General features: G+C 39.9%; 1 long non-coding RNA gene across 1 annotated transcript; it reads right to left on the bottom strand.

The window, feature by feature from the left end:
* Nucleotides 1–1,575: 1,575 nt before the first annotated feature.
* On the bottom strand, nt 1,576–6,452 carry LOC135697846 (uncharacterized). Its single transcript, XR_010517445.1, has 3 exons — nt 5,602–6,452; nt 5,173–5,524; nt 1,576–1,716 (listed from the first exon to the last, which is right to left on the bottom strand). It is a non-coding gene; the product is annotated as an uncharacterized LOC135697846 (long non-coding RNA).
* Between the last annotated feature and the right edge of the window lie 1,310 nt (nt 6,453–7,762).

Genomic DNA, 7,762 nt, shown 5'->3' on the forward strand with positions numbered 1-7,762 from the left:
GTTGGCGGGTTAGCGATATTCCCCAGCGCACTTACGGGCCACCGGAAGTCACCACTACTTCCGGGGTTGTATACCGGTCGCCAATTGCCGGATCACCCCATGTTTGGCCTCGAAGCAGCACTCGCGCGAGTAGAACAGCGGGCCCGCTAAAAAAACCGAATCAAAACGTGTAACCGTGTGGTGGCTGTCTCGAGGAAAAGATCGTCATAGCCGAGACACGTACCACTGACAGCATTATCAGCGAGAGGTAGTATACGGCTGCAGCCCCTCCGAGCATAACAGGTTAGATCAGTCCAGGTAACCTAAAAATAGAATAAGAAGGCATCAACACACACACACACCTACCCCGAAGATAAGAAGGTTCTAGAATAGCAATAAATGGGACAAACCAAGTGAAGTCATTAGACAGTTGATTTTGAACTACGGTCGGTATAGCAGAGCCGATGGCTATTAACTAACCCCTTTCAAAACCGAATACAAAGTGTATGAAAAAAAATAACCAACCATGATTGTCGTGAGCAAAAGAGAAAAGTCTGATAATTGAGTTTTTTTAGTCCGTGCGTTGACTTAGTTTGGGTCCCCGTTGACTACATTATCTAGGGGTCATATTGGGAAGCGTTGGTTGTGGTACGATCGGAAATCGGAGTAGTATTTTGAAGGACTCGCCTTGAGGAGTCTCACCGGGCACGAGCAAACCTTGCCTCTTCACATGCAAGTGATTCCTTTGCTTGCTTGGCGCTTAAGTGGAGAGGTTGATACACTTGGAAAAGAACCTTTCGGCGAGTAGCCCGTTACATTTGGCGCCCAACTAGTGGGTTAGATACGTTTAATTAGAATTGGTTAAATTAATTTTCTTTCATATTCTGGGCAATTCTCACATTTTAAAATTAGGGGTCTACTTACGTTTGATTATAGTATTGAGTTGGTTGCAATTCTGGAATAAGTAAGAACAAAATTGGATTAGTTTAGGGTTATTTGATAGGATAAGGTTGTTAGAGATTACACATTGAATTTATTTTTGTATATATTGGTTAATAATAATTTTCTTATCAGTTTAGTTTAGTTTTGAATTTACAGAAATTTTTGTTTTTTTTTTGGTTGCACATTATTATATTTTTTTTTAATATTTGAAATTTAGATTAAATTGAATTTGATTTGCATTGAATTGAATTTACATTGAACTGGATTTATTTACTAAGATGGCTTATTCTACAAACCAAGTTGGTTTGGGATCTTACATAAACCCTAGTGACCTGATGCAAGATGAAATTGACTATGAACTCAAACTTAGGGGTTTAAGTTTGTCTGGATATTCGTTAGAGGACCAGAGAGAAGCATTTCGGAAAGCTCAACTGGCTGAAATACAAAATACAAGAATATTATATACGAAAACGACCATTATCGATGAACTGACAATCATCCAAATTAAAGCAACTATGATAAGGCAAGAATTCGAGATACACGGGCCTAAAAGAGAATTAATGTCAAGGTTAAGACACTTACGACTTCGGGTTTTGCGTTCTAATGCGGTAGACAGTTATCAAGTTAAAATGAAAGATGATTTATTGAGGGAATTAGAAACTATATACGAGCTGTTCGCCACACCAGAGCATCAAAATTCCGGAATGGGCAGGCTACCTTCTGGGAGAGCATCGATACAGAACATCAGGGATCCAGCTTTAGAATTTCCTCCGCCTCCGCATGTACCACGATCATCTGAAATAAATTCAATAGATGATCAGCGTCCGCGAGATTCAACCACATCTGCACAAAGTCAGCAGCAGTCGCAAAGGGATCAACGGGCACATCAAACTCAGCAAGACAGCTTTCATCAACAAGTGGTTGAACAACAATCAACCCAAGAGCAACAACAATACCAGCAGTACCAAGAACAACTACAGCAGTACCAACAACAACTTATAGAACAGCAACAACAACAGCAGTACCAACAACAACTTCTAGAACAACAACAACAACAGCAACGTCAACAACAACAACAACAACAACAACAACACAAACAACAACTTTTAAAACAGCAACAACAACAACAACTCTTACAACAGCAACGAGAACAACAAGAACAACAAAGGTTTCACGAAGAACATATCGGACACGACCAACCTAGGGTTGAACCCATAACACCAGTTACGGGTCACAGGCAACCCAATCCATTTAGTTTACTGGATCTGGAAAGTGAAGACAACGATTTGAGGTCACATCTTTCTCCAATGCCTGAGGAAGAAAATCAGGCACTTTCGAGAGAAGAAGTGAGTAGAATTGTTGAAAATGTAGTAGCAACACAAATGGAAGGGATGATGGTAAAATTAATGGATAACATGCAGAACCTGTTGATAAATAATTCAAGACAAAATCAAATAGCACAAGAAGATAGGAACCGTAGCATCCCATTTAGCCAAGCTGTAGATGGGATGGGGTTCTCGCCAGTTGGGAATCCACAGATACGGCAGCAAAATGAACAATCAGTCATCAATCAAGCCACATTATCAAACCCATTTCTAGCATCAAATCCAGTTACGGCATCGAATCAAGTTCCGTCATCGAACCCAATTCCAGTATGGAACCCACCGGAGGTCAGAGATAGGGCACCGAGTCAAAACGGTTGTAATTATCGACCAAGAGGCGAACAACAACCTCGGAGCAGACCATTTAATAACAATAGTACAGATAGGGAGAATTGTTTTAAAATTCCCATAAATAAATGGCAGATAAAGTTCAGTGGGGATCCAAAGGGTATGTCAGTAGAAGAATTTGTTAAGCGCGTAGAAGTATTAGCCAAAAACAACCAAGTGTCAGATGCTGAATTGCTGAGTAAAGCGAACTTTCTATTCAGACCAGAATCTCCAGCGGAAATTTGGTATTATACCTTCAGTAATAAGTTTACGTCGTGGCAAATTTTGAAATACCACCTACGGTTACGATTTGAAGTGCCAAATAAGGACAAAGTTCTTGAACGACAAATTAGAGAAAGGAAACAGCTATCAAATGAGACATTCGTTGCATATTTAGGAGAAATAGAACGGCTGTGTCAACAGATGTCTAAACCTATGGATGAAAAAACAAAACTAGATGTTTTATTCGAAAACATGAAGGATTGGTATAGACCGCACTTGGCATTTTTAAATATCTCACAGTTAACTGTAGAAACCCTATGCAGTCTGTGCTATGAATTGGATAAGTCAGTATACAGATCGTATGCACAAAGAAACAGGATGTACAACGTAAACCACGTAGAAGGTGACCAGACTGAAGGAGCAGTAGAATACGATGAAGAATTTGCTGAAGAAGTGAATGCAATCAACCGAGCGCGCCCTCAGAGAACAAGGAGACAAGAAGATCAAAAAGAAGAAATTCAAAATGCAGCATGCAGCACCGAAAATAATATTCTTTGTTGGAACTGCAACGAATTTGGGCATTTTTGGAGAAACTGCACGAAAGGGAAACGCATATTTTGCCACGTTTGCGGAAAAACCGACGTGGTAATTTCAAACTGTCCAGGAGATCACAATAATACTAGAACGGAGTATACAAAAAACGTGTACAGGGAAGGCAATTAGGGAGTGACCCTTCCACAAACTTTAAAAATTCTCCCGAGTTTCAGGTGTATAATAAATTTTCGCAGGTAATGAATATAAATATTACCGAGAGCAGATGCCCACACATCACGGTGTCGATACTGGGGTCAAAGATAGAGGGGCTATTGGACTCAGGAGCGGCAGTGAGTATTTTGAGTGACTTGGACTTACTAAATAAACATAATTTCAAAACGACTGCATCAAATTTGCGAATAAGAACAGCAGATGGAACATCACATAGCTGCCTGAGCTCGATTTGCATTCCATACACATTTAGGGGTGTCACGAAAGTTATTCCAACTCTACTCGTCCCGAACATTGCCAAACCATTAATATTAGGAAATGATTTTTGGAAGGCCTTTAAAATTATACCAACAATAGCGGAAAATGGTAAACTTCACCCATTTGAAACTAATCGAGCCAAAGAAGAAGAAGTGTTCATCAACTTCGTGGAAGAATATTTTGGAGAAGTTAAACCTATACATCTAATACTAGAACCAACAGAGGGCGTAATTAAAACATCGGAAATAGAAGAAGATTTGAGCCTAGAGCTACCATCAATAGAAGACCCGGTAGAAATAAAATTAACGGAAATAGATACAGAGCATACACTAACAGAAAAGGAAAAAGGTCAACTTTTAGAAATCGTAAACAAATTAAAAGGAGATGGGAACTTAGGAAGAACAACTGTGCTGGAGCATAAAATCGACATAATTCCAGGAGAAAAACCGAAGAAACCCCCACGATACCGTTGGTCTCCAGCGATCCAAAAAGAAATGGAAAAGGAAATAGATCGTATGAAGGAAATGGACATCATCGAACTGTCGGAGTCAGACTGGTGCAATCCATTGTTACCAGTAAAAAAGTCATCAGGAGAGTGGAGGCTTTGCCTTGATTGCAGGAGAGTGAACGAAGTAACAAAAAAGGAAGCATATCCGTTCCCTGACATGCAGATGATATTGGGAAGGATAGAAAAAGCTAAGTACTTCTCTATTATAGACTTGTCTAAAGCATACTGGCAAATTCCCTTAGCCTTGGAAAGCAGAGACTACACGTCGTTTAGAGCAGGAAAGCATCTATATCGCTTCAAGGTGATGCCGTTTGGGTTAACAGGAGCCCCAATAACACAAACTAAATTGATGAATAGAGTTCTGGGATATGACATGGAACCGCAGGTTTTTGTTTACCTGGATGACATAGTCATCACCTCTAAAACGTTAGAAGAACACTTGAAATTAGTGAAAACGGTAGCGGAAAGACTGAGTGGAGCAAACTTGTCCATAAGCGTGGAAAAGTCAAAATTTTGCCAAAAACGAATTTCCTATCTAGGATATATTTTGTCAGAGGATGGTCTATCGATAGATAGTTCAAAATTAGAACCGATTCTTAGCTATCCCTCACCAAGAACCTTAAAAGAAGTAAGGAGATTGATGGGAATGGTAGGGTTCTACAAGCAATTTATTCCAAACTACAGTACCATCCTGGCACCGATCACGGACCTATTGAAAAAGTCGAAAACTAAACTTATTTGGACGGAAGAGGCAGACATAGCATTTAATGAAATAAAAAGTGTACTCACGTCTCCACCAGTCCTGGCGAATCCAGATTTTAACCAGGAATTCGTTATAGAATCTGACGCTTCCTTAGTGGCAGCGGGAGCAGTTCTGGTACAGCATCTGAATGGATATAGGCGCCCAATAGCATTTTTTTCAAAAAAATTTTCATCAGCTCAGAGGAAGTATTCCGCAACGGAGCGAGAATGCCTGGCTGTAATATTGGCCATTGAAAAATTCCGTCATTACGTAGAGGGAACTCAGTTTAAGGTGATAACGGACGCGCAATCCTTGAAATGGTTGAATAAAGTAAGCGTTGAGGTCAGCTCCGCACGGCTTGTTCGTTGGGCCCTTAAACTGCAGCAGCATAATATAATTCTAGAATATAGGAAGGGAAAATTGAATATTGTAGCAGATGCGTTATCAAGAGCAGTAAATGAGGTAGATGTACTTACGGTGGACTTGGACTTGGAAAAACTGAAGTCGGACATTGAAAAGGATAGTGACAAGTACAAAGACTTCAAAGTCATTCGAGGAAACGTATACAAGTATATCCCGAGCGGCAATCCAGAAGATCCTCGTTTTGAGTGGAAGTATATGCCGCCGAAAGCTGATCGTATTCAGATCCTCGAAGCCGAACATAGTGTAGCCCACTTTGGGTACTACAAAACGAGTAGGAAAGTCCGGGAAAAGTACTATTGGCCGGGTATGTGTGAGGAAATCAAACGATTCTGTCGAGGATGCCAGACGTGCAAAATGGTGAAACATCCAAACACCGCACGAGTACCTCAAATTGGGCGTCCGAAAATAGCGTCGATGCCTTGGCAAGTTGTGTCCATCGACTATATGGGTCCATTTCCACGGTCGAAAAAGGGCAACACGATGCTGCTAGCCGTCACCGATCACTTCTCAAAGTTTGTGATCATACAACCAATGAGGGAAGCAAAGACAGCACAACTGGTAATGTTCGTGGAGTCAATGATCTTCCTGTTGTTTGGCGTTCCGGAGATACTAATTTCGGATAACGGCCCACAGTTCAAATCTAACCTGTTTGCTAATTTGTTGAAAAAGTACAAGGTGAATCACTGGAAAAACGCCAATTATCATCCAGCAAATAATCCGACCGAACGGGTGAATCGGGTTATTGGCGCAGCGATCAGAACGTACCTAAAAGAAGAACAAAAAGAATGGGATGAGAACCTACAGAAAATTGCAATGGCTATCAGGACAGCAGTGCATGAGTCAACAGAGTTCACACCATATTTCGTCAATTACGGAAGGAACTATATCAGCTCAGGAGACGAATATTCAAGAATGAGGGAACTTGGAGAAGATGTAGAATATGAGCCAAAGGAGTTAAGTGATGAAAAAAAGGAAATCTTCGAAAAAGTAAGAATTAATCTAAAAAAAGCATACGAAAAATATGGAAAGTATTACAATTTGAGATCCACTGCAAAACCTATCGAATTCCAAGTTGGGGAAATAGTTTTGAAGAAAAATTATTTCCTTTCCAATAAAGCAAAAAATTTCAACGCAAAGCTGGCAGACACGTACTCTCTGGCAAAAATTATTGCTAAACTAGGCTCTAATTGTTATGAACTGGAAGATGTAAACGGACGCAAACTAGGAGTGTACAGATCAGCTGATCTACAAAAGAAATAGGTCGGAGAGGGCACTAGGCAAATGAAAAAAAGATCGTAGATAGCAAATTAAGTTCAATTAACCACTATGAAATACACTAGAACTCGTAAAAAAATAAAAACAACGGTGGTTAAGATATTCCACTTGGAAAAAACAATCCAATAAGAAAATCATCCCGCGGCAAATGACCTCAGTTGTTTACATCACTTGAAAAGTGAGTCAACTAGATTGACATGCAATTTGAAGCTATGTACGTACACAAGCACTCTCTAGGGGCAAAAAAACACAAAACTAAAGTTTTGGGAAGCTGAAAAAAAAAAAAATGTAAATAATATCTGTACATAGCCATTGAATTCAATTAAAATGAGTTGGTGTTGGGAATAGGTAGATCATAGTTAGCATTAATTGTAAATTATGGTAGTCACTTACCGTTTTTTAGGATCCACACAAATTTGGAATTAAGATAACTGTAAACTCGGCTGTAAATAAAACTAAACGGGGATGTGTGAACATACGATGAGAAATTGACGACAAAGCTGATTGTGCTTGGCATTGATGCGAGCTTAACAGTTAGGGTCGATAAAGTAGGAAGTACAGTAGAGGAAGAATGCGAAAAACTAAGAGTAGTACAGTAGTAGAAATAAAAATGGGCCACTTTCAGGTGTATGGGAAGATAGGCAAAGAATGGAGTAATTTAAGGACGGTTTTTCGAGAAGTTTATTCGGATAGTAATCCGAGTTTGAGAAGCAATGACTTCAGTTGGTTTCGGTTCGTCGGGATATATACCACGAAAGTTTTGGTCGAGTCGTTACTTGACGGTGAGGTAAAAGGCCTCTGAGGTGAAATTAGTGTTCGGATTGTGATCTGAGTATATAGCCAAGGTCATATGGACCAGCGAATAATAATAGGTGTGAGTTAAATGAAAAGAAAAGTAGACAGAAGGGAAACAGCGAAAAAGTGGTCCAAGGCAGAAAA

The sequence above is a fragment of the Ochlerotatus camptorhynchus genome, unplaced genomic scaffold (genome assembly GCF_037179485.1).
Source record: "Ochlerotatus camptorhynchus isolate MF236.1 unplaced genomic scaffold, CSIRO-AGI_Acam_v1.1 ptg000007l, whole genome shotgun sequence".
NCBI classification, from domain to species: domain Eukaryota; kingdom Metazoa; phylum Arthropoda; class Insecta; order Diptera; family Culicidae; genus Ochlerotatus; species Ochlerotatus camptorhynchus.